This window comes from Hemiscyllium ocellatum, chromosome 11 (assembly GCF_020745735.1).
Source record: "Hemiscyllium ocellatum isolate sHemOce1 chromosome 11, sHemOce1.pat.X.cur, whole genome shotgun sequence".
NCBI lineage: Eukaryota > Metazoa > Chordata > Chondrichthyes > Orectolobiformes > Hemiscylliidae > Hemiscyllium > Hemiscyllium ocellatum.
The window spans coordinates 60,907,643-60,935,306 of record NC_083411.1 but is presented as its reverse complement, the minus strand read 5'-3'; the positions used below and the strand labels follow the sequence as shown (position 1 = coordinate 60,935,306).

At 41.0% G+C, this 27,664-nt stretch overlaps 2 pseudogenes; one reads left to right on the top strand and one right to left on the bottom strand.

The window, feature by feature from the left end:
• Positions 1-27,664, top strand: part of LOC132820027 (sodium- and chloride-dependent neutral and basic amino acid transporter B(0+)-like) — a 640,602-nt pseudogene that overhangs the window by 205,266 nt on the left and 407,672 nt on the right.
• LOC132820282 (sodium- and chloride-dependent neutral and basic amino acid transporter B(0+)-like) overlaps positions 1-27,664 on the bottom strand; it is an 85,439-nt pseudogene that overhangs the window by 5,909 nt on the left and 51,866 nt on the right.

Below are 27,664 nucleotides of genomic sequence, written 5' to 3'. Positions count from 1 at the left end.
TGTCTAAACTGACTGAATTGTGATATTCATTTGCAATGAAATCTGGAGACACGTATTATATCCAAATAATCTTGAAATTAGATCGAACTGAATTTTTTTAAAATGCTCTATTGCAGGAACAGTTTTTCAATTTAAACAGCGTTACCAAGTAATCAATTTATTCTAATTTTATGAAGTAGCTACTGCATCTAAAAGATTATTATTTTATTGAGAACACGATACTAATTAGTCAGTGTTTTTTTAACAAAACCCTGATCACACATCCTCGAGACACATTGTGCATTGATGACATTGTGGTAATACATTTCCAACAAGGGCTACTGTGAGTTAAAGAGAAGCCCCAAAAGATTGTTCTGAATAGACAACCAAACTTCTGACTAAACCATATAATCAATGACCTTTAGAAACACAGAGGCAACTATGCAGCTGCTGACTAAAGCAAATACCCATTCACAAATCTTGTTTTGAATACCAACTGGGTGAACGAGCATGGGTTAACATTCAGTGGGCATGGGCACACAGAATAGGCATAGATAAGAGGTTTTGTTCTCACCTTTCACAAAAATTCTCAAATCCAGATTAATGTCTAAAGTCTGTGAGAGGCTGTGAACCAGGGCCATGGTGAAGCTGCCCCATCTTCATTAAAAGTTGAGGATTGCTTGAAGATTCTTGCTTCTTGGAACCTGTCAGCTTGGGAATGTAGTGGTGAGGGATTGTTAACTGTGCACTTACTCTAGACCAGCAATAACTGGCCACGCCTGGAAGAGGGCTGACGACTGGAATCAGAACTCATTGCCATCTTTAAATGACTCTGGATTGGTTTGGACTCGGCATAGACCTGGCCCACTTTTCCATGAATACCCAGGACTTTCCCTCTGTAATCACCTCAAATCCAACAAGTTTTGAGAGACCTACATGCCTCTAAGTCTGTCTCTAGCAGTCAAAGCTCTAAACTTTGGAATTGCTCCATACATCTCCACTTCTCTATTTCTCTTTTCTCCTTCTCAACATATCTTCACACCGACTGGTTCAGCCAAGCTTCTGTTCTTCTACTGTGTAATTTGTCGTGAGGTTTGGTGTAAGATTTTACTTTATGACACTTCTTGGGAGTACAGTGGGATATAATATAGCAGTGGAGGCACTGTATTACTAAAAGTTGCTGTAAAGTAGGAGTCTGAGAGGCTGTCACAGAAACTGTTTCCCGATCTTTCAAACATTTCCTCACCTGCCACAAGGTGGGGCCCTCAGCTTGGACAACTCTCACCACGGCTATTATGGGTACCCACATAATACAGAAGATGATCATACACCAGCCCAGCGCTATTGACCAGACAGAGTATTCAACTGGTCCATATGTTGGAGGGGCAAATGTTGTTAAGGACCAGACTAAGATTGCCTGAATGAAATAAACACAGAAAGTAAAATCAGTAACATGATGAAAGGGACTTACTGTACATTTTTACATTCAGCTTAAATCACTCAAAGATGTAACATCTCCTTACGGTTAAAATGCACGGAGAGATCAGAATCCAACAAGCTCTCCACCAGAGCCAGAAAAGCCAATTCCTTTTCCCAATCATCATCTCACTGTCCTTGATGAATCTGTTTATCCCTGTGAATGGCAAGGAAGCAGAGAGACACCATCACTCGCGCTGTCCTGTCTTCAGGGCAGCTTGTTTTCTGTTGAAGTTCATCTTGTACAGGTGGCATTGATGAACAGGTTAAACAGAGAAAGGATTGCTGAAGATTTCAAACAGGATGAACAGAGTGTTCCCTATCACCAAATCGATTATCTGTACTCCAAGATTTAAAGGTCTTGAAGGAACTCTCACACTGTTTTGAGAAGACAAGTGTTCAAGGTGAATGGGAGATGAAGTGAGGTGGAAGGTTGAGGCCAAAGGTGCCAATGAGTGGGGATTGATGATGTGGTGAAGTCATGTTGGTTGTGGAGCAGGGTTGTGGAAGATTTGGATCTGGTCAGGTATGGAGTTGGGAGTGTTTGATAGTGGAGATGAGAGGTGTGTGTTGCCTGGAATAGAGAGTGGTGGGTGGTCACATGCCCATGGGAAGTGATGTCACAGGTGAATGACTTGGTGGGAGACTGTTAATGTTATTCATTGTCAGGTCAACGTGAATGATTGCGGGAGTCGTTTTTATAATGAGAGCAGATTTTAATCCTTCTAACATTTCCTGGGTAATTATAAGTCAGTCAGAACTTTCTCAAGTCTATGTCTCTAACTCAGAGTTGGAACTTATTCAGAGGATTTTTGACACTGGGTATTTCCATGAGTATCGTACATTCCCAGGCAATTCCCATATAGCCAGTGTGTTGGGACATCTGCCTGATCCTGGTGTACAGCTTCCAGCCAATGGTCTCCCAAAATCTGGAAATGTAAAATGTCGGCTAAGAAATTGCATTCATCACTTTAGAATTGATGAGCCTGATCTTTGTGTGAACAATGGTTAAGGGAGTGGAAACAATGGCTAATGTTAATTCCTGTAAACAGGTAATCAGTAAATAGTATTCCCTTGGCTGTATTCTTAGGGCACCATAAGGGCAAGAAAATGATCAAGAAACTTGTCCAATGGAATGAATGGATATGGATAGCACAGATAAAAGACATTGGAGTGTTGATTGACCATGATGGTATTAAATAGGGGAACAGGTTTGATGGACTGAATGGCCTACTCTTATTCCTGTGTCCCAAGATAAAGGACCAGGAAGCATATTAATGTTCCTAATCTCTATGATGATCAAGACACTCACAGGAACAATCTCATTAAGGGAATCTCCTGATTCTGTAGGATCATCATTGTGGTCAGGGAAGTGAGAAGTCTTGAAACAATGTTAAGAATCTACCCATGTGATGCTTCTGTTATGAAGGTGGAAGGGAATATTTGGGGGTTTTGAAACAGTCAGAATGGACAAAGAACACAACTGTATAGAAATAGGCCTATCGGCCCTCTAAGCCTGCGCTTACACATTTTGCTCTTCCGTAATAAAACTGTCCTCACGAACAGGATCTGTATCCCTCTATTCCCTTCCTATTCATGTATTTGTCCAGATGCTTCTTGAATGCTGCTATTGTGTCTACTTCCACCATCTCCTCTCGCAGGCGTGTTCCAGGCACTCACCACCCTTTGTGTGAAAAAAATGCCTTGTAGATCACTTCGAAACATCCCCCCACACCTTGAAAGTGTGTCCCCGAGTAATTGATCCCTTCACCCTGGGAAAAAAACCTCTTACCTTCCACTCAATCCATGCCATCACAATCTTCTAAACTTCTATCAAGTCACCCCTCAACCTTTCATATTCCAATGAAAACAAACCCAGTCTGTCTAAATGTAGTTCATAGCTAAAATCCCCATACCCTGCAACATCCTGGTAAACGTCTCCTAAGCATCCACATCCATCTGCTACTGTGGTGACCAGAACTGTACGTAATACACCAAGTGTGACCTAACTAAAGTTCCATAAAGCTGCAGCATAATTTGCCTACCCTTACAGTCAATGCCACTTCCAATGAAGGCAAGTATGCCACAGGTTAATTGGATTGGAAGGATTCAGTTGCTGTGCGGTAGTTATCAAGTGAGGGCATGATTGAATAGCAAGTCAATTAGTTTATAAATTTTGCTTTTCACTGTGGGACATGCATGATGTTGTTCACCTGTTATATCTGTATCATAGCCTTGTGATTTTGAAACATAGTTCAATAAAATTAGTTCATGAATTTTATAATCCTAAACTTTTGCCTCTGTCATTATTCATTTGACTCAAGTCTAAATCCTCACTAACTGTTCAAACCCTATAGTTATCTGCACAATATCCAGTGTAGATTTTGTAGTGTTATCTCTGAAGAGGTGAAAGTATTCTCATAAATACATTTCAATTGTAATTTTTTTTTCCCAGTCATACCCACCATAGATCCAGCTGAGACCAATGAGTTCCAACAGAGTAACTACAATGAGAATCCATCCAGTACAGAAATAATCCATTAAATGTAACCAATAAATCCCAGCCTAAAATGAAATGGAAAATTAGAAAGCATTAAATGGAAAAAAAACATAACATTCAAATCTTTAAAACAGGCATTAAAAGGATTTAAGAATTTATCTTTTCTCAACCGCAAAATACCCTGTTTGCTCGATTTATTCTCATTCCTTGAAGGGCTGGAATTAGTTGTGTTCCATTTTTCTTTTTTGAAATAAACAATCAATTTTGCATGTAGCAGCACGGTGGCTCAGTGGTTAGCAGTGCTGCCTCACAATGCCAGGAATGCAAGTCTGATTCCACCCTTGGGTGACTATCTGTGTGGAGATTATAAGTTCTCCCCATGTCTGTGTGGGTTTACTCCAGGTGCTCTGGTTTCCTCCCACAGTCCAAAGATATGTGGATTAAGTGGATTGGCCATGCTAAATTGTTCATCGTGTCCAGGGATGCAAAGGCTAGGCGGATTAACCATGGGGAACGCAGGGTTGTAGGGTAGAGGATGGTTCTGGGTGCGCAGCTCTTCAGAGGGTCAATGCAGACTTGATGGGCTAAATGGTATTTCCACACTGCAGAGAGTCTATGATTCTGTCCAGATGTGATCTCGGTCAGGTGCAACACCTCTCTGGATTTATATATTATGATCTTTCCATGCCTTTCAATATTTTATTTTAACTTCCTGGGAACATTGTACTAATGATATTTATGAAATGTTCACAAAAGTCCTCTTGATATCTCCCCTTCCCATGACCTCTACTACATTCTCAGATGACACATATTCCTCATCAACTTTCCCTCTGCTCAAATTGCAATCGTCTTTATTAAATTAAATCTGCAACATTAGTCAAAATATTTTCTTTTTATTACTGCGATCGTGGGAATTAAAGGCAGCAATAAATATAGAGACCACAGCTTTATCCTGGATGAGGAAGGTCATCACTCCATCTTCATACAGACGTTAATAATTGGTGAACACCCTGACATTGCAACATCTGATTGCTTCATCAATGATTTCTAGATTTTAGCCTCCACTGCTCAATGCAGAAATTAGTGCTGTGTGTCAATCATTCTTCATGTGTTGCAGAATTCCAGACATAAATTCTCAAATTGCTTTTCCTCATTTTAAACCAAGCTCTCTAATCTCATAAATTTAATATTCTGAGTAAAATCACATTCTATAACCGCATAAGATCACCTCTCAAAATGAACTGGTCTGCAGCCTTAAAAGTACAATTTCTTGAATCTTTCATCATAACTCAAAACCCCAATTCTAGGGGTCAGTCTTGTGGCTCCTAGCATTACAGTCTCCAGTATCCATGTGTCTGTCTGTCTTGTTGGGAAGAACTGGACGCAGTAATTAAGGTAAGGTCTGACCACAGTGCTGTAAAATTTGATGACCATTCCTTCTGTTTTTATTCTACAGTTTTGTGATCCAATTGATGAGGCTTATGGACTTTGTGAAACACAGAAAGCATGACACAACCCAAGAGAACGCAGCCTGTTTAATTGACTCACCAAGGAACACCTTCAACATTCACCACTTCGGCAAGTGTCCTGCAAGAGCACTTTCCAAAACTGCATTCCCCACAACCAAGCTAAAGCAGGCACCAGGCACAAAAGAAAGTTGATTTACAAAGCAAAGAATTTCAGGTGCTGGAAGGTTGAGATGGAAATCGGGAAATTCTAGAATTATTCAACAGGGCAGACAGATTCAACAGGGAGATGAATAAGATTAACATTTCAGCTCAATGATGATCCTTCAGGAAGGAATTGGAAATCTTCATCAAGGGACAAGGGTACTGAGGGTGGAGAGTCGGAAATGGATTTTGCAAAGCAAGTCGGTGGGAATCCACATTTTGTTTATAAAGACATGCATAAAATGGTGGGAAGGAAAGAAGGGAGGGTGTTGTTTTCAGGGGGCAACTTGGGGGCACTCCAATTACACATAGCATCATGCTCAACTGCTCTGCAAAATCCATCCCAACCAAAGATTTCCAAACCTTCCTCGACCCAATATCCAGGATTTATAGATTCCTTGGTCCCACATGTGGCCTTGCCTGCAGTACCAGCTGTGCCCACCACTGAGCTTGTGGCACTGCTGACACTAGTGGAATGGCTGGTCAATCGGATACTCTTGCTAAGGATGGCACCTCTTCCTGCTGGTGATTGGCATGAGCCCCATTATTCGGAAATTTATTCTGCCCACTGCACTGTAAGGCTGCAGGGAATGGATAAATCACATCCTGTTGACTGTCTTCTTAGCCAGCAATACTCACATTCCACAAACAAACAAGAGAAAGAGTCACAGAATCATAGATTGTTACAGTACAGAAGGTGGCCATTCAGCCCATTATGTCCACACTGCTTCCCAGCAAGCATTATGACTCCTGCCACACACCACTTCCTCTCACCCTTTTTCCAATTAAATAATCACCAATACCTCAATTGACTCACCATCACATTTCAAATCTGTGCACTCCAGACCTGAACGTGAAAAAGATCTTCTTCATTACATTTGCAAATCGCTTTAAATCTGAGCCATTTCATTCTCGATCCTTTCACAAAGGGGAACAGTTTCTCCCTATCTACTCTGTTCAGACCTCATATGAGTTTGGCAATGTCTGTCACATCTTCTCTTGACCCCTCCTCTCCTCTCTAAGGAGAATGATCCAATCTGTCCAATGTATTCACATACATTAAGTTTCTCATTTTGGAATCATTTTTGTCGATCTCTTCTGCATTCTTCCAAAGTGTTCACATCCTTCCAATATTGTAGCATTCACAACAGTGCTCAGCACACCTGGTGAGGATTAACAAATTTCTTATACAAGTTCAACATAACCTTCTTGCTATTATACCCTAATAACTCTATTATTAAAGCCCAGGATACCATATGCTCTCTCTACATGTCCTACTATCTTCAATGATCTGTGAAAATCTGCCCAGACCCCTCCTGCACTTCTTAAGTACTGCACCCCTGACGTTACAAATGTTTTCTCCCCCCAAAATGGATCGTCTCAAACTTCTTGCATTGAGCTTTACCTGGAAGCTACCTGCTCACTCCACCAACATGTCTGTGAACTTGTGGACTTTTCAACTCTCTTGCTTAGAGTTTACAATCCTTCCAAGGTTCATGTCATCTCCAAACTTTGAAACTGTCCCTTACAAGACAAGGTCTATACCCTGCAAATAAAGCAGGAAAAGCAGGGCTCCCACAACTGATGTAAAACAAGGAACTATGGATGTTGGACATCTGAATCAAAAACACAAACAGAAATTGCTGGTGAAACCTAGCAGCTACGGTACATCTCTGGTGAGAAAGTGGATTTACCATTTCTTGATGATGAGTCACTGGACTTGAAACATTAACTCTGCTTTCTCCCTGCAGATGCTGCCAGACTTTCTGGGTTTCACCAGCAATTTCTGTTTTTGTTCCAATCCCGATCTCTGGCGAACTCCATTACAAGCCTTCCTACAACCCAAAAAATATTTGGTGATCACTATTCTCCATTTTCTTTCACCCAGCCAATTTTGTATCCAGACTGCTATTATCTCCTTTATACTATGAGCTATAACTTTCTTCATAAGTCTGCTGTGTAACATTGCTTAAAGTGAGTTTTGAAAGTTCACGTACACCACATCAATGACATTACCCTCATCGATCCTTTCTATTACCTCTTCAAGAATTGTCAGCCATGATTTGCCTTTTAGAAATCCACGCTGACTGTTCCGAATTAACCCACATATTTATCTATGCCTCAACTGATTCTGTCATTAATATTTGTTTCCAGATTTTTATCCACCACTGAAGTTACACTGAATTGTCTGTCATTGCTGGGCTTACCTTCATAGGTTTTTTTTACAAATAAAGGCGTAACGTCTGCAATTGTCTAACCAGTCAGCACCTCCCCTGAGTTTAGGGAAGGCTGGAAAATTATGGTCAGTGGTGCTTTAATTTCGACACTTGCTTCCCTAAATGTTCTTGGATGCATGACACCTGCTTCTGGACCTTGTCAATTTAAGTATTGATTGCCTACTCAAAACTTCTTCCTGGTGAATATTGATCTTTATCGTTATAGAGCTTCCTCCTCCATTACTATAACTGGTGTCACTTCCATCTCCTTGGTAAAGACAGGTGCAAGGTATTCAGTTAACGCCTTAGTCATGTCTCTTGTCTCCATATGTCCTATATTTCAACTTGTGGGCCAAGTGCTGGAAAGTGAGATTAATGTAGAATTAATATCATTTTGGTTGTACAGACTTGAGGGCCAAAGGTCCTCTTCTGTACTATAGGATTCTATGATTCACTGTGTAAACCACCTTTTTTACCCTAATTGACTCAACTCCTCATTTTGCTATTAATGTGCCTATAGAAGACTTTGGAATTCCTTGATATGTTTGGCTGACAGTGCTTTCTCATCAGTGCTTTCTCATCAGTTAGTACATTTGGCTGGACAGCTGTCTTGAAATGCTGAGAGATGTCAGAGGTGCGTTTCAATTCCTGCACCAGCTGAAGATACCACAAAGTTTCAACCTCTCCCCTTCCCTGAGGTGTGGTGATTCTCACATTAAACCATCATTCGTAGCCTCTCTGTGGCCCAGGAGGCCCATGGTGGCTTTACCTCTGACCTTAATCTTCTTATTAAACCCCCTTCACTTCTCCAATATGCTTTTCACTTCCCCTTTGAACCTTAGTGTTCTGCTTGAAGTTTTTGTCTTGACACTCATCATAAACTCACTTTTTCTTCTTCATTTTGTATTCTATCTCCTTTGTTCATCCTCAGAGCTCTGCATTTGTTTGTTCTCCTTTTGCTTTTTGAGGGAACATACCTTGATTGTACCTGAATCATGTCTATTTTAAACATAGCCTTTTGTTCAGTGACTGTTTTTCCCACCATAATTTTGTTCCTGTCTCTCTGGCTCAGCTCCATTCTTTGCCCATTGAAGTCAGCTCTCCTCCAGTTAATTCTTCTTATTCTGGACTGCCAATTATCCATTTTTATCACCACCCCTGGTCCAAAACCAAACCAGCAGTGGGGTTCTAAATGCTGGGAGCTTATTTAGACTGAACTTAATTCTTTGTGATTTATGAAACAGTGTCTCATTTTACTGAGTATCCTTGTCTAGAGAGGGTTGATTGCTCATGTGGAAACATAGCAAATGACTAAGCTACAACTTACCTGTGTTACAAACAGAAGGCCAAGGAAATAAAATAACAAAGACCAGCTGTCAGATAAAGACGCTTTGGCCAAAGGAACTCAGGAAACTGGTCCAGCAGGCTTGTTATTACTGTTTCTATTGAAAACAAGAGTTATCAGTGATTAATTAATGATTTATACCAAGTCTTAGATAAATCCACCACCAGAGAAATGGCAGCCAAGAGAACTGAAGGAGCCAATGGGGAGTGATTTCTCTGTCTATGGGCAGAATTGTATCAGAGCAATGTTTGGAAAATGGAGGCTTGCTAATGTCTCCTGAAAGTAACTCACCATCTCAGGGTGGGTGATAGAAGATTCTGAGATGTGGGCTATAGGCTGTGATTCAGTGGGAACGACAATATTAGACATTTGGTTCAACAATGTGTGGGAGAACTCTCTCAGATTGTATTGCAGAAGAGTTTGCAACACTGATTGGGAAGATTGTACCTTTGCTGTTTCTGATGCCAGGCAGTTCATCTGGTTTATTTTTCCTATCGGAGCAATGAGCCACAACTGAGTGGCTTGCCACTTTATTTCAGAGAGGCTTGTTGTTTCATGCCTCACAATTAACATGTTACCACAGCACTGTGGGGCAGCAAGGTTGCTCAGTGGTTAGCATTGCTGCCTCACAGTGCCAGGGACCCAGGTTCAATTCCAGCCTTGGGTGCCTGTCTGTGTGGAATGAGTGTGGGTTGTGATGTCTGCATGGGTTTCCTCCGGATGCTTGGTTTCCTCCCACAATCCAAGGATGTGCAAATTAGGTGAATTGGCCATGCTAAAATGCCTGTAGTATTAGGTGCATTAGTCAGGAGTAAACGTAAGAGAATGGGTCTGGGTGGGTTACTCTTCGGAGGGTTGGTGTGTACCTGTTGGGCCAAAGGGTCTGTTTCCACACAGTAGGGAATCTTATCTAATATAATAACCTGTAAGACATTATATAAACCCTGCATAATTATGTGACTTAAGAGCAGAAAGGTCTCAGAAACTATCTTGACTTGGGCCACTTCAAGCATGACATACTGACAAACTGTGCTGCATGTTGTAATTGAGTACTTTCATACTCACTGAGAAGCGTACATGAATATAATGTTTGTATATAATAGTGAGCTGCAATAAATATTCTGTTGGATTCTTTAATAACATAAAGCATTGAAGCAAAATGCACATCAAGGGTTCCAGGGTCTAACATATGATTATGGTTCTGAGGTTTTCAAGAAGGTCTCTCACACACAATCTCCTTCTATAAAAGGCATTAGGTGTCAGATGGGTTTTTTTGACGCAATGATAGCTCTACAGTCAAAATTACTGACAGCAATGTTATTTCATCCAGGTTTATTTGATTGAATTCAAATTCCTCAGACACTGACGTGAAACACAACCAGAAACTATTGGAAACACTCTGCAGGTTTGGCAGCATCTGTGGAGAGAAAGCAGAATTAACATTTCAGATCCAGTGACCCTACTTCAGAATGCTGTTTTTTGAAGAAGGGTCACTGGACTCAAAACATTAACTCTGCTTCCTCTCTACAGATGCTGCCAAACCTGCTGAGTTCTTCCTGCAATTTCTGATTTCCAGCATCTGCAGTTCTTTTTTGACATAGAGGTGAGGGTTGATCTCATGTCTCCAGGTCATTTATCCAGGCCTCCAGATTAGTCTGTTAACTGAATCACAACATAATTGCTGCTCAATACATTTTAACAAATCCTGTTCCTGATGAGAAGGGTCTAGATGTACATCAAAAATGATAGTTATTATATTGAGACACCTAGAACTTGGCAGCAGAAACAGAAATATGAGTTGTATGATACAACAGAAAGAACAAGGAAAGGGGAAGCAATGGCCTAATGGTATTACCGTTGGACTGTTAATCCAGAGATTATGTCCAAGGGACCCAGGCTCAAATCCTGCCACGGCAGTTGGTGGAATTAAGAATCTAATGATGACCATGAATTGATTGTTGGAAAAGCTGACCTGATTTCCTAATGTCTTTTAGAGAAGGAAGCTGCCATCCTTACTTGGTCTGGTCTAGATGTGGCTCCAGACCTGTTGCAATGTGGTTGACTCTTAACTGCCATCTGGGCAATTAGAGATGGGCAATAAATGCTGCCTAGCCAGCAATGATCTCATCCCATGAATGAATGAAGAAAAACAAAATTGTGAACAGCGACTGAACATGAATGCAGATTTTTAAAAAACATGAATTCCACTGTAAATCTTCCAGATGTTAGGTAACAATGACCTGAATATTTCTTTCCTACAACTTGGAACACACTTCATTCAACCAAGCTGAGGTTTCATTAAGACATTGTGGAGAATTTGACTATAGAGTAACATTGTTTTCTCATGCATTACAATCATCAGCAGTAGCTCTAAACATTATAGCTTAGATAAGTTCCTTTTATAGAAGTAGAAAGAGATTGGTTAAATTAAGTAACATTATTGTTGAACTTAAAAGATGTCATTCTTACCAAAAGTTGCAAACAGTGTGTCAAGTCCCAAAGTGAGCAGCATGAAGAAAAATAAAATGGACCATAAAGTTGCCCATGGCAACTGTGCAAGGGCCTCTGGGTAGGCAATAAAGTCCAAACCAAACCCTGAACAATGGATACAAAACAAATGATAATATTAGTCCTGAGTACAATCAACACACACTGCTACATTTAATTCTGTATAGTCACTGATGTTGAGGCAAATTCAAAAAGTCTCAGCTGAGACATTCCAATTACTTCTGGAACATACCATGTGGCACACCCTGAATATAAGAATGAATGTATGGGCATGATATCAGTAATTCAGAATGGTGAGATTGTGACATCTTAATTGTGAACTGGATATGTCAAAGGTCTGTAATTTCATATCTCAAACTATGTTAAATCAGTTCTGTACATTTGTTGAATAGTGCCTACTTTCAATGGGAATCAATAATTTTAAAGAAACTTATTTTTTTATAGGTATTTTTATTGAAAATTTAACATTTTTACAAGTTTACAAATAAAAAAAACCCAAGCATAAACATTGATATACAATTAAATCTTAAATAAATAATCAAAATTTAACAAAAAAAAAACCGACAAAAAAAACTGAACTAACTACTAATCTAACCTCCAACTAACCAGAGTGCAGAATTAAGTCTCTTACATTATTAAATTAAGACAAACAAAAACCCAACGGATAACACAGAAATTGGGTAGTGAGATACATGCTGGGAATGTATTAGCATCATATGTAACAAAACCCGTATTCGTGTGGGATTCCTCTCCCAAGGGGCCTCGGACCAGCCAGGTTCGCCATTTCAATTAAATAAAAGCCCTTGTTAGGACAGTCGAAATATATGTATTTATATAATTCAAGAAGGACTGCCATATTTTATGGAATAATTTGGTCTTTTGGTGCACCATATTTGTAAGGAAATCAAGGGGAATACATTCCATAACTAATCTGTGCCAAATTGAAAGTCCAGGGGGGCCCTCAGCCACCCAGTTTACCAAAATATTTTTCCTTGCATAGAAAGAGAGAATAGAAAATAATCTCTTCCCGTGCATATCCAGGGAGGGTAAGTTCGAAAAGCCCAAAAAGAGAGATACAGGGTCCACTCTAATTTCCGTTCCTCAGATTTCTGTCAGAGCAGTTGCTACTTTAGTCCAATATCTATGGATCTTATGACAGGTCCATAGGCAATGTACAAAAGTGCCCACCTCTATTTTACATTTGGGACACATTGGAGATGTTCCTGCCTTAAATTTTGCCAATCGATCCGGTGCTATATGGGCCCTATGAAGTATCTTCAGCTGAATAGCCTGAGTTCTGTTGCAGATGGTGATTCTTCTGGCATTTTCCCAAATGTCATTCCATGTTTCTATAGAGATTTCTAGTCCCAAATCCTGATCCCATATTTTAAGCAGATTGTCTATATCTCCCGATACTTCACCATGTAGTAAATGATAAATAGTACTGATGGAAGATACCCCCATTGGCCATAGCATTCTACATTCTCTATCTGATTTATAAAGACTATCTAATAACGTAGTCTTCTTCTGTATGTAATCTCGAATTTGGAAGTATCGAAAGAGGTCTCCATTAGGTAATCCGAATTTCTGACGCAGCTGTTCAAAAGACATCAGGATCCCTTCTTTAAATAGATCCCCTAAACAAGAGATACTCCTGGATCTCCAGAGTTTGAAAGTGGCATCTGTAAACCCCAGTTGAAATCCCCATGCTCCCACTATCGGAGCATAGGGGGATGTTTTATGTGAGTTGCCCTCATTTTGCCGCATTATATTCCAAGCTTTAATTGTGTTCAGTATTATGGGGTTTTTACAGTGATCCGTAATGATTTTCCTCTTGTCTGAAAATAAAAGGTTAATAAGTGGGCATTTTACTTGAGAAGCCTCGATGTCCAGCCACATTGATTGCGGGTCAGACAAGACCCAATCAGCTATGTAACTTAATAGGGAACTTAACTGATATTTCCTAAAATCTGGGAAATCCAATCCTCTCCTTGCCTGTGGAAGCTGTAGCTTCTTCAGCTTAATGAGGGGCTGTCTATGATTCCAAATAAAGAAACCCAACCAGCCTTATGATTTACGTAGTGCCAGCCTCAGCAGCATCACCAGAAGCATTCTCATAGGGTATAAGAGACGGGGCAGGACATTCATTTTAATTAGTGCTATTCTACTAGCCAGGAAATTGGAAGGTCTCCCCATCGCTGGAGGTCCTGCCTTATCCTTTCCAGTAAATGCACAAAGTTAGCCTTGTATAACTGACCAAATGCTGAGGTAATAAAAATGCCTAATTATAAAAAACCCTCCAGGGACCACCGAAAGGGAAAGTGGGATCCGTCCAATAAGTGGGATATACTAGCAAGGCCACCCATTGGCATAGCCTCCGATTTCGAGAAATTAATTTTATAGCCTGAAAATACACTAAACCTGGATTAAGCGAGGCACGGACATCAAAGGATTACTGAGGAATAGAACATCATCTGCATAAAGGGTAATTTTATGTTTACCTGTATCAATCCTTGGGGTCGTTATATTAGGGTCGGCCTGTATAGCTTCTGCTAGTGGCTCAATTATTAGCGTAAATAGCAATGGCGAGAGAGGACATCCCTGACGGCAGCCCCTATCCATACTGAAGTTATCCGAGCCTAATCCATTGGTAATCACAACTGCTTTGGGATCACTATACAGTATTGAGACCCATTTGGTAAACACCTTTCCAACGCCAAAGCTTTCCAATGTGTAAAACAAATATGACCATTCAACCCTGTCGAATGCCTTTTCCGCATCTAATGAGACTACTATTCCTGGTATCTTTCCCTGATGGCAGGCTTGAATCACATTCAAAACCCTTCTAACATTATTGGATGATCTACAGCCCTTAATAAACCCCGTCTGATCCTCCTTTATGATATGTGGCAATACCCTTTCTAGCCTCAATGCTAACGTTTTAGAGAGGATTATAAAATCTACATTTAGCAAGGATATTGATCTGTATGATGCACAATCTTCTGGGTCCTTTCCTTTTTTAAGGATAAGAGATATTTGCCTCTTTCAGTGAAGGCGGGAGACAGCCCTGACTGTATGAGTAGGTATACATGTCCATAAGTGGACCAGCCAATATTCCTGTAAATTCTTTATAGAATTCAGCTTGAAAGCCAACTGGGCCAGGTGCCTTACCGCTCTGAAGTTGCCTGATTGTGTCAAGTATTTCTTGGATTGTTAGGGGAACATTCAAGACCGATATCTGTTCCCGAGTTAGGTCCAGAAAGGTCAAGTTTTTTTAAAATGATTGCATCCTCCAAGTCCTGTCTTCACAATCCTGCGATTTATATAAATCAGAATAAAATTTTCTAAAGATTGCGTTAATCCTTTTACGATCATGAGTAAAAATACCAGTACTTTCCTTGATAGACGTGATATTTGAGGGGCCTTCTTTTTCTTTGCAAGAAATGCTAAGTATTTACCAAATTCATATGACCTTTGTTTTGCAAATAATATTTCCCTCTTAGCCGTTTGGGTAAGCGTGGTGTTTAAAGCTGTCCTAAGGGCCATAATCCTTTGCAATTTGATAATAGAAGGTCTGTCAGCGTATGCTGTTTCAGCTGCTTTTAAGCGAGCTTCGAGCAGACGCTGTTGTTCTCCCTTTAATTTTTTCTGGGTCGCTGAGTATGAGATCATCAAACCTCGTGCGTAAGCTTTGATGGTCTCCCACATCATTGATTGGTTGCTAGCCATACCTAAATTAATTTCTAAAAAAGTTTTAAATTCTTGAGAGAAGTACTTTACAAATTTACTGTCTTTCATCAGGAAGGGGTCCATACGCCAATGCCAGGGTGATGTCTCATTGTTCCTCGCCTTGATTTCCATATATACAGCAGCGTGATCAGAAATTGTAATACTGCCTATTTTACAGGATGATTTGGAATTTTAAAAAATCGAGGGGCAAAAAACAGATCAATTCTGGTATGGCATTTTGTGGATTGGAGTAAAAAGAAAAATCTCTGCCCTGTGGATGAAGGCATCTCCATATATTTACTAGTCCTAACTCTTTGTTCAAGTCCACCAATTGTCTAGATCTGGGAGATACTCCTGCAGTACTCTTGGGAATCCTATCTATTTCCGGATCCATAATACAATTAAAGTCTCCCGCTATAATTGTATGACGGGCACCGAGAGCCATCAACTTTGAGAAGGCTTCCATTATAAATTTAAAAGGAAGTGCCGGGGGCAATACAAATTTAAAATCTCATATTTCTCTCCATTTATAAGGGCTTTAATCAGAATATATCGTCCAGATTCGTCTTTTATCTGATTTAGGATTTTGAAAGGGAAATTCTTCCGAATAAGAATAACAACTCCCCTGCGTTTTGAGCTAAAAGAAGAAAAAAAGGCCTGATCAAATCCACCCTGTCGTAATTTCAAGTGTTCTTTATCCAATAAGTGTGTCTCCTGTAGGAGAGCTATATCAACCCTTTCTTTCTTGAGGTTTGATAATATTTTCTTCCTTTTGACTGGTGAATTACTCCCCTTGACATTCCAGGTGCACCATTTAACCGACTGATCAACCATAATCGTCCAGGCAAATCCGAGATCCCTCGGGAGGGGAAACCCTATCCAGAACATCCCGAGCATAAAGCATATAAAATTCACAAAAATAAAGGCTCTCTAATACACTCACAACAGTAAAATAAAAAAACTATTTTGAAATAAAAAATATATAAAACGTATTTAAATGGAGATTTTCCCCCTTGTTCCCAGGGGGTATCACTTCCTTTCCAAAAGTCTATTGTATCCCCTCCAAACCAGTGCCCCACCCTTGACCCAGGCGCTCCTCAATAGGATGAAGAAAATTCAAATATACTACAGAACTAGAGTTAACAGTGAGCACCCTACTCCGCCCCCCCCACCCAACCTACACCAACACCTGGATATATTTGGTAATGTTAATACCATGTATAAACATATATAACTATGAAATTACAACCTCAACAAGTAATAATTAAATATAATAATACAAAATAACAAGGGAAAACAACCCCGCTCCTAGAGACAGAGGTAAAATAGTATAAGGTAACCACCTCCCCGCACCAACATTAACTAGACCCCCCAGCCTATATATATATAAAATAAAAAAAACAAGGAGGTGGAGAAAATCGTTAAGTAGAGAACAAATAAATAAATCCCTCTCCCCACCCCCAAGATAATATTAAACAGTAAGGTAAAAAAATGATTAATATATTAAAAAAAAGGGAGGGTGGGATGTAAACCGGAGTTGGGGGAAAGCAAACCAACATCAATTATCTCTTACAATTTATCTAAGAGAGTCCAAAAATTCCTTGGTCTTTTCCAGCGATCCGAAGTTATACATGGACCCTTCATGGTTAAAGCGTAGCGTCGCTGGGTAGCGCAAGGAGTACTGAATACGTAAGTCCCTTAAACACTTCTTCGCCTCATCAAACACCTTCATCTTTCAGACCAGAGCTGGGGAAAAGTCCTGGAATAACATGATCTTGGATCCTTTATAGATCATGGCTTGGAGATCTTTTCCAAGATTTCTGGAGGCTTCTAAAAGTATCTGCCTCTCCTTATAACTCTGCAGCCAGAACAGGACCGGGCGGGGACGCTGGTTTGAGCCGGATCCGCGTATTGCAACCCAGTAGTCCCATTCCACCCTTACCTGGCCTGATCCAGCCTCCAGATTTAAAAGCTGTGGAAGCCACTGTTCAAGGAACACTGTAAGCTGGCCTTCCTCTTCCCGTTCGGGAAGGCCCAGCAAATGAATATTTTTTCTACAGCCTCAATTTTCAAGGTCGTCAATGTGATTCTCTAAGGTCCAGACTCGCTGTTCGAGAATCCGGACCTGATTCACGGCCGATTGTGCTGTAGTTTCGGAGGTCGCGGCCTTTAGCTCCGCCCCTCCGACTCAGCGCTCGATTTCCTTGATGTCTTGCTTTTGCAGCGCGGCCGAGAGTGAGTCCCATCGGCTTCAGGATTCTTCTATAAAAGCGTCAATCTTCGCATCAAGTTTGGATATTACTCCCACGAGGCTCGCCACCAAAAGTAAGCCCCTCGGGGCGCTTGCGGACGCCTCTTCTGCAGCTGGAGAGGGTGGGGGAGGGGTTCCTGCTTGCTGAGAGCTGCAGGCTCCCCTTTAGTCATTTTTACTGGAGATGAAATTGTTTAAATTCAATACTAAACAACTAATTACATTAAGTAAAAACTATTTTAAATGATTTGGTGAGTGTGGTGGGGGTGGGCGACCCACTTTGCCCAAGTCTTGGGAGGAGCACTGTAGACTCAGACTTGCTGGGTCGCCGCCATCTTGGATTCCCAAAGAAACCTGGTTGATAGATCTTCTAAGTTTAAACCCATTCTAGCTAAGTTATATCATTGCCCATGGTGGTTACTGGGTAAAACATTTACATGCATGCTGTTATCAATGGAGTAGTGGATGAGTGGGAGATAATGCACTCCTCCAGCCTCAGTCAAACAAGGGGGCAGTGACAAGGAGTTCAGAACAACTGGAATATCCAGACCTGTCCTTGCTGGTGGTTCTTCCTTGCCACTCAAGCTGGTGTACAATGGAACACTTGCTATCAACAGGAACATGGTGGATCAAACCACTGGCTTCCTGAAGGTGTCAAATCAAGTTCAAATGGAGTACATCTCAAAATCACTAGAGGTTTGCTGAATCTCTCAAATCTTGCTTCCAGGATGGCAGAGTTATCCTGGGAGAATGAATAGGAGGAGGCAGGTGGTGGTGGTTGGCATGGTTGTCCCTGGACAGATACTCAGGTTATTCAGTAATCTAATCACTGCCACGCAATAATTGTTCTACCATTCCCTAGCTATCAACCCAACTTTTATTTAACATCAAAATAAATCCGGAAATAGAAGCCACTAATAAACACAATCATTCCATGAGAACTTCATTGTGCACCAATTCCAATAATGTAGGAAAAGTTGATCTTTCTGTTACTGAATTCTCTGAGCACCTGTCTTATGTTTGCCTGTTGCCCTGTTACTATCATTCTCAATTATTTTTCTGTTCCTTTCTCATTCCATTAATCCCATTGACTCAATGCTCTTTTGGGCAAATTACACTCAGGCCCAGGTGTCCTCTAGTACCCCATCGATGTCTAACAAATGACACATATGTGCCATCCTGCAGCAGAATAGTATGGTTAACTTTGTATTTACCTGACTGTGCAACCTCTGAAACGGGCTTGTTTTGCACATGAGCCATGTGTCCAAGAGTGGAGAAGATGATAAATCCCGCAAACACACTCGTAGCACAATTAACAACACAGACAATGATGGTATCTTGGTAACAGTTGTTGTGGAATTTGTTGTAGGATGACAATGTGATTAAACTGCCCCAACCCACTGATGTCGAGTAGAAAATTTGTGTTGCAGCATCTTTCCAGACCTGATAAATAGAAGGGAGAATTCATCAGCGCTGAACGATTTCACTTGAACTCATTCAACTGAAAAACTACATTGACCACAAGAAGCATAGTGTGAGTTAGTCCAGCAGCTCAATGTGATCTGACTGAATTAAACTAGCTCTGATCAACACCATCTCACTTAATAGGAGGGCCATCATTTGATTTTCCTTTGACTACTTGCTGCCAACTTTAAGATTTTCCCTCCAAAATTGACTCATAGCAGAAATAAAACCCCACTGGACCAAAAATCTGATCTTCTGCAAAGACATTGCTATTTTCTGCACTGCAGTCTGTTAAGCAAAATGTAAACTGCATACATTGGGGTTAATTTGGATCACAAAAATGATTTAAATTAGATTTAAAATAGGTATGAATGTCAAACTGAGTGCACATTTGTAACGAACCATCTTATACTTAAATGGTGAGGCTCCAGATGCTCCTTGTTATTTATGTGTAAATTCCACAGCAATTTCTGACTGCACTCAGAGGTTCAGAGAAATATCTCTGATATGCACCACTCTGCTGTTATAAAAATGGTATCTCCTGACATTTACAAACTTGGCTCAGTGTGAAATTACCTATTACATGCGTAGAGTCACATTATTATTGTTGATGTGGAAGAAGGGTTTGGGGGGAAGGGGGAGAAGATCAACTGAAAGGCAGGATCTTAGCTCTCAGCAGCTCCCCCCAGTCCTCCCATCTACATGAAGTAGAGTCCTTCAAAAAAGTGTTGATGCCTTTAGATGAATTCCGCCTTTTTGGAAGCCCGATAGGGATTCAACAGGATTTTGATTTCACTTCTGTTTTAGATTAGATTACTTACAGTGTGGAAACAGGCCCTTCGGCCCAACAAGTCCACACCGACCCGCCGAAGCGCAACCCACCCATACCCCTACATTTACCCCTTAACTAACACTACGGGCAATTTAGCATGGCCAATTCACCTCGCACATCTTTGGACTGTGGGAGAAAACCGGAGCACCCGGAGGAAACCCACGCAGACACAGGGAGAACGTGCAAACTCCACACAGTCATTCGCCTGAGTCGGGAACTGAACCCTCATGATTGTCCCCTGGTCTCCACAAGTAGGTGCTGAACCAGGGAGGAGATGTTTCAATGGCCATTCATTGGCCACTTAAACACCATAATTAATGGCAGAGCATCAAAATCCATCCATGAATCTTCTGCCACCACGATAGATGAGTGACAAGAAGCTACAAACTAATGCTTTCCCACCCAATTTCATGTCCCATTGCTCCCAAATTGTCATTTGGAAGGGCATAAAATTCTGCATTTTATTTCTGAACTACTCTAAGTTCACTCATTGAGAGTTACATTTCCTTCACTATCACAGTTCATGTGCTGTTAATTTTGCAATCAAACAATTTACTTGGTTAAGCAGATGCTCAGTTGCTTTCTCTCTGTAGTCACATCTCAGGTACAGATGATATTGTGACAATGCCATCTCCCACTTCTCGATAAACTCCAAATATCATTGACATTAAACAGGTCAGGAGATGTCAAATGGACTACCACAGCTTTGCCGTTCTCAAGGGCAAGTAGAGATGGGCAATGAATGCTGGCCAGCCAGCAATGCCCATATCCCACCAATGTATATTGAACAAATATTGATGACATAGTCTCATAAGTGATTGTAACTGAAAATCTGATTACTGAATCAATCCATGATTTCAGAAAGAAAGAGGCACTGAGAATAAACAATCCTTTGCATCCCACTGCCGATCTCATCCAGTTGTATCTAATCTCATCATCCTAGCCCTGAGCATTGATTCCCTCCTGCTCATACCAAGATGATTACAACAATAAACTAACTCATTAGAATTCATCACAAAGTCTCAGCTAGCTTTTCGCAACATGTGCAAAATGATCTTTCCAAATACAAACAAAAGACTGAAAGGTACATTTCAATTCTAAATTTTAATACCTCAATCAGACAAAATAAAAGAAGGAACAGTTAAATAAAAAAAAGTGATTTTTGAAATTCAATTGATTCTGTTGTTGAGCTTACCTGAGCATCAGCCAGTTTGGAGAAGTCTGACTGGCTTCCGATGTAGAATTCAATTCCTTTAGAGGCTCCCTCCAGGGTAACCCCTCGGATCAGGAGTATCGTCAGAACCACATACGGGATAATTGCAGTGAAATAAACAACCTGAGAATGGAGAATAAATTGGAAGATTTTCCTGTATTAGTGGTACAACATTTACTTTATTGGATCCAGCTGATTGTAAACTGATAGGAATATAAACAAAGAGTGAATCAGAAGACAGTTGGCTACATGATGGGGATATTTAACACTGAGCTACATGTTGGAAATAAGTTTAAATTCTACAATATTATTTTTAGTTTTATAATTAATCACATTCAGGGAAATGACAGATGTATTCAGGAGAATTGATGAGAACTTCATGAATATATTCAACACTTCATATTTCATGATTCTTTACTATTCTAATAGTCCAGACAAATGGTAAATAAAACCCTGACCCTAATCTGCTCAGTCCCTTCCCCCAGTCCTGCCCAGCCTTCCGCAGCAATTGGAATTTCCCCCAGAGTCCCTGTGTCAGTGACTGAAACCCTTAGAATGAGGGACACATTCAGGAATTTGGGGGCATTGCTGGGGCTAGAAATTAGTTATGTTCAATTTCAGTTGTGGATATTACAATTTGTGACTGTTCTTCACACTTCTTTTTCACACTTATTTCAGCCTCGTCATTTCTCTGATTGTTGTGTTGTTCAGAGCAGGACCCACACAGTTTGTGGCTGAACACTTGGCAGGTGATTGAGCAGCATGAGGTGTCATATCTGCTCCTCTTCAAGGCTGTATCCCTTCAAAGGGTAACCATGCTCTGTGGAAGCTACAAAGGATTACTGCACACTAGTTCATTTTCTGTTCTCTATACCTTGCAGGAACTGTTAACATCACCAAGGATATAAACTATGCACTTCACAACAGTCAATAAATTCTAGTTTTATTCTTACACGGAATCTGTATTTTGTCAGTAGTTGTAACTGTCTTCATCACCAGTCATTTACCTTTCCTGAAGATTTGATTCCTTTCAAAAATGCTGTCCCAACCATCAGCCAGGCTAGAAGCAGACAGAGGGCTAAATGCCAGACTATCTCCCCAGTCTCATCCAATGAACTTGTACGGTGTAAAACTGCTTGACTGAGTTAAAAAAAGAGAAAATATTTTTCATAAGGGTACTGTTTATTACACATAGATACTATGTGCTCAATGCATCTGAGTATTTAGTGCAATATACAGGGCTTTTAAAAATATTCAGTTGTTACAGAATAAGTCCTACTTTTAAATAAGAGAATGGTTACTGAAGTTTGATGTCCTTTATGTTTTTCTCTTTCTACATCTTATTCAAACAGAATGTGGGTGCGTTTGCTATATTTGAATCTGCAACTGCATGAAAAAATTCGTGGCATGCCTTAATGGGCTCCATCTTATGCTCAAATTTACACTTGAAATGGAACAGTCAAATTAATCTCCTTAGCTAGAGTTCTAGTTGGGAAATCAGCCAGGGGTTCTCTACTCCTATATACCAAAGATCTACCTTCAGAAGTCAGTACACATGTTGAGATTCCTATGTTTTCATATACTGCAAAATGGGCATGATCAGCAACCTTGTAAATTTATTGGCCATGTAAATGTAATGTTGAAGTAGGGCACTTCTCAAGCACCCTGCAGGTAATGGCCACTGATCAGATAATCCCTCAATGTATGTTCCAACCAGACATCACAGGCCTAAGGCAGGCCTGGAAGTGCCCAGTCCTCCTCAGGTCTGAAAGGGCAAGGTATCTCCAATGTTTGATCAAGAGTTGAAGTCAACGGTTTCACATTGTTACTATTTTTGTTACGAACATGATGCTGATATTAAACCAACAAGATGTTTTGCTTAGAGCAAATAAATAATGTGGTATATTAATTTTAGTGCTGGTGTGATGCCATGTTTCAATGTTATATATCCCAAAGACTGATGGATCGTATCAATAATTCACTCAACTGTTCCCAAGAAAAACATTCTAACTGTACCAAGCCAGCCTGCAAATACAAATTCACGATACAGTGTTTAATATTAATTGAGATTCTAAAACTGAACTATGTTTACTGGATAATCCTGAGTGTTCAAATAATTACAAGGGAACAAAATAAACAGAGCCGTACATTTGTCTCTCAGATCGAAGATTCTGAAGTCTTTTGGGTTTGGGGAAAAATGCTGTTTATTTTCAAGTTGAGGCAGATTTGCAGAAATCTTGGCAAATGCTAGCTGTGTAAAACGGTTGCTCCTAAAACAGAGAGGTAGTTTTAGGATCTAGAGTTTAGAAGAATGAAAGATTATCTCATTCAGACACACAAAATTCCTCACTGGACAATCCTGAAAAATGTGTTGCTGGAAAAGCGCAGCAGGTCAGGCAGCATCCAAGGAGCAGGAGAATCGACGTTTCGGGCATAAGCCCTTCTTCAGGAATCTGATTCCTGAAGAAGGGCTTATGCCCGAAACGTCGATTTTCCTGCTCCTTTGATGCTGACTGACCTGCTGCGCTTTTCCAGCAACACATTTTTCAGCTCTGATCTCCAACATCTGCAGTGCTCACTTTCTCACAGGACAATCCCACCATTTGTGGAGGAGGAGTTTGAAAACACATTCAATACTATGCACTTGGCTCGTTAATAAGAACCTGTGGTGTTGGAGGAAGGATAATAGCACAGGCAGAGGAATGACTAACTAATAGAAGACAGATTTGCGATAATGGGGGCATTTTCAGGATGGCCTATAACTAATGGAGTGCTGTAGTGCTGGGGCCACAATTATTTACAATATATTAATGACTTTGATGAGGAAAGTGAATGGACTATCGCCAAGTTTGTGGATGATATGAAAATAGATGGGAAGGCAAATGGTGAGGATGACACACAGAGACTGGAGGGATACAGGCAGAGTAAAAGAGTGGGCGATAAAACATGGCAGATTGAATAGGGAAATCCCTGGCAATTACAGACCAGTCAGTCTTACATCTGTGGTCAGCAAGGTTTTGGAAAGAATTCTGAGGGGTAGGATTTATGACTATTTGAAAAGCATAGTGTGATTAAAGGCAGTCAACATGGCTTTGTGAAGGGCAGGTTATGCCTCACAAATCTTATTGAGTTCTTTGAGGAGGTGACGAAACAGGTCGATGAAGGTCGAGAAATGGGTGTGGTGTATATGGACTTCAGCAAGGCATTTGATAAGGTTCCCTATGGTAGATTCATTCATAAAGTTAGGAGGTATGGGTTACAGGGAGATTTGGTTGTCTGGATTCAGAATTGGCTGGCTGACAGAAGGCAGAGAATGGTTGTAGATGGAAAGTATTCTGCCTGGAGGTCAATGTTGAGTGGGGTCCCACAGAGCTCTGTTCTTGGACCTCTGTTCTTCGTAAATTTTATAAATGATTTGGATGAAGAGGTTGAGGGGTGGGTTAGTAAATTTGCAAATGACACAAAGGTTGGAAGTGCTGTTGATAGTATCGAGGGCTACTGTAGGTTGCAGCACCTCATAGACAGGATGCAGAGCTGGGCTGAGAAATGGTAGATGGAGTTCAATCTGGATAAATGCGAAGTGATGCATTTTAGAAGGGGAAGGTTGAACTTGAATGCTGAATATAGGATTAAAGACAGGATTCTTGGCAGTGTGGAGGAACATAGGGATCTTAGTGTTCAAGTGTATAGATCCCTCAAAGTTGCCACCCAAGTGGATAAGGTTGTTAAGAAAGCATGTGGTGTTTTAGCTTTCATTAACAGGGGGATCGAGTTTAAGAGCCGCGAGGTTTTGTTGCAGTTCTACAAGTCCCTGGTGAGACCACACTTGGAATATTGTGTCCAGTTCTGGTCGCCCTATTATAGGAAAGATACAGAGGCTTTGGAGAGGGTGCAAAGAAGGTTTACCAAGATGCTGCTTGTCTTACAAAGAGAGGTTGACTAAGCTCGGATTTTTCTCGCTGGAGATTAGGAGGAAGAGAGGTGACCTGATTGAGGTATACAAGGTAATGAGAGGCATGGAGAAAGTGAGGACTGCAGATGCTGGAGATCAGAGCTGAAAATGTGTTGCTGGAAAAGCGCAGCAAACAGGCAGCATCCAAGGAGCAGGAGATTCGACGTTTCGAGCATGAGCCCTTCTTCAAGAATGAGGACAGTGTGCCAAGCTGGCTAAGATAAAAGGTAGGAAGGAGGGACTTGGGGGAGGGGTGTTGGAAATGCGATAGGTGGAAGGAGGTTAAGGTGAAGGTGATAAGGTGAGGGTGATAGGCCGGGGGGGGGGGGCGGAGAGGTCAGGAAGAAGATTGCAGGTTAGGAAGGTGGTGCTGAGTTCGAGGGTTGGGACTGAGACAAGGTGGGGGGAGGGGAAATGAGGAAACTGGAGAAATCTGAGTTCATCCCTTGTGGTTGGAGGGTTCCTAGGCGGAAGATGAGGCGCTCTTCCTCCAGCCGCCGTGTTGCTATGGTCTGGCGATGCAGGAGTCCAAGGACCTGCATGTCCTTAGTGGAGTGGGAGGGGGAGTTGAAGTGTTGAGCCACGGGGTGGTTGGGTTGGTTGGTCCAGGTGTCCCAGAGGTGTTCTCTGAAACGTTCCGCAAGTAGGTGGCCTGTCACCCCAATATAGAGGAGGCCATATCCCTCATGAGAGGCATGGATAGAGTCAACAGCCAGAGAGATTTCCCCAGAGCAAGATTGACTGGCACAAGGGGTCATAGTTTTAAGATTTTAGGAGGAAGGTATAAAGGAGACGTCAGAGGTAGGTTCATTACGCAGAGAGTTGTGAATGCATGGAATGCATTGCCAGTTGTGGTAGTGGAAGCAGAGTCATTAGGGACATTTAAGTGACTGCTGGACATATACATGGATAACAGTGAGTTGAGGGGTGCGTAGGTTCGGTTATTTTATTTTACATTAGGATTAAACCTTGGCACAACATGGTAGGCCAAATGGCCTGTTCTATGCTGTACTTTCCTATGTTCTATGTAATTACACTTGCATTAAATTTAGGATAAAGCTACAATTATGATTTTCCAGTGTAGCACACTTGCATGCACTGGAAACTTTGTATATTAATACACAGGGATCATCTTTGTAGACAGAAAAACTGTGTATGAGCTCTGCCCCGATTCAAATGAACAGAATAGATGACAGCCATTAACTCGGGCAATGCTCTGGCCAATCTATCAACCTCCTGGTTTAAATTTAAACAAAATCTGCCAGGTAAATGTCAAATAGCTCTAATGGGCACATCCCTCAGTGTAACAACTCAACCAATCAGAGTTCACTTGTCAACCAATCGGAATGCACCTCTCATTCAGCATCTGTTATTTTCCACTAACATAAAACAAATGTTGGAAATCTGAAACAAAAGCAAAAATTTCTGGAGAAACTCAGCAGGTCTGGCAGCATCTATGGGGAGAAAGCAAAGTCAATGATTCAGGTCCAGTTCTGAAGAAAGATTGCTGGACCCAAAACATTAACTCTGCTTTCTCTCTGCAGATGCTACCAAACCTGCTGAGTTTCTCCAACAATTTCTGGGTTTTTTTTGTTCCTGTTATTTTCCCTTCACTTTAGTATTTCTTGCAAATTTTCAGAATGAATGGAAGACAGGAAGTTTTGACTTAATGTTTCTTTTGTCAGCATTAATCAAAGTCTGTCATACTAAACAACAATGTACTTACTCCCAGTATTGCTCACTCGGACCCTGGTGAGGAATGGAGATTTCTGATCCAATTAGGCAAGTGTTATTATACGTCTGCAGCCATGTTGTATTAATGACTTCAAAATATCCATCGTCCAGAGTAAGATTGCAAAATGGATCTAGAAAATGTTGAATGTGTTTTAGAACTTTACTGCTCCTTGTTGAACAATGCTGCCATTTCTAGTGGTACAATCAGGGTCTCTGGGCAACCCAACCCAACCTCATCCATTACATAAGGTGGAATCAGAGGCATAGACTGAGGTAGGAATATATAAAATGAAGAGCCTCTCTTCTTCCCAGTGTCCACTCATTGAATCCAGGGTAGGATGGTTTGAGGACGGCCTTTCTTGCCAGACGTAAATTGACTCCCTAAGAGATGTCTTAAATGGGTATGCTGGCTGCCATTGGCATTCTTATGTATGTGTTGAAGGGTGAGGGTGGGGAAGCGGCACAATATGTGGGTTCACTCTATCTGGTCTGTTGTTTCCTAGGAGGGTAGATTTTCAAGTGGGTGCCCAATAGAGGTATCCAATGACATAGAAGAAAATTGCATTGTTCAATTACTGGCTTCCATAAAGTGTTTGGTACTAGTGGTAGATGCAAGTGGCCCAAAAGCTCCCTTAACACACAAATAGGTACATCAACAGTGAAGGTTCCCACTTCATGAAGATGCATCCTATGACACTCAATAGCATATCCTGCATGTGAAAGAAATCACACAGGGACTGAGACACAATGTTTTTTGTTGAGCACCAGTCTGCAACAGCACAGAGAATCACTAAA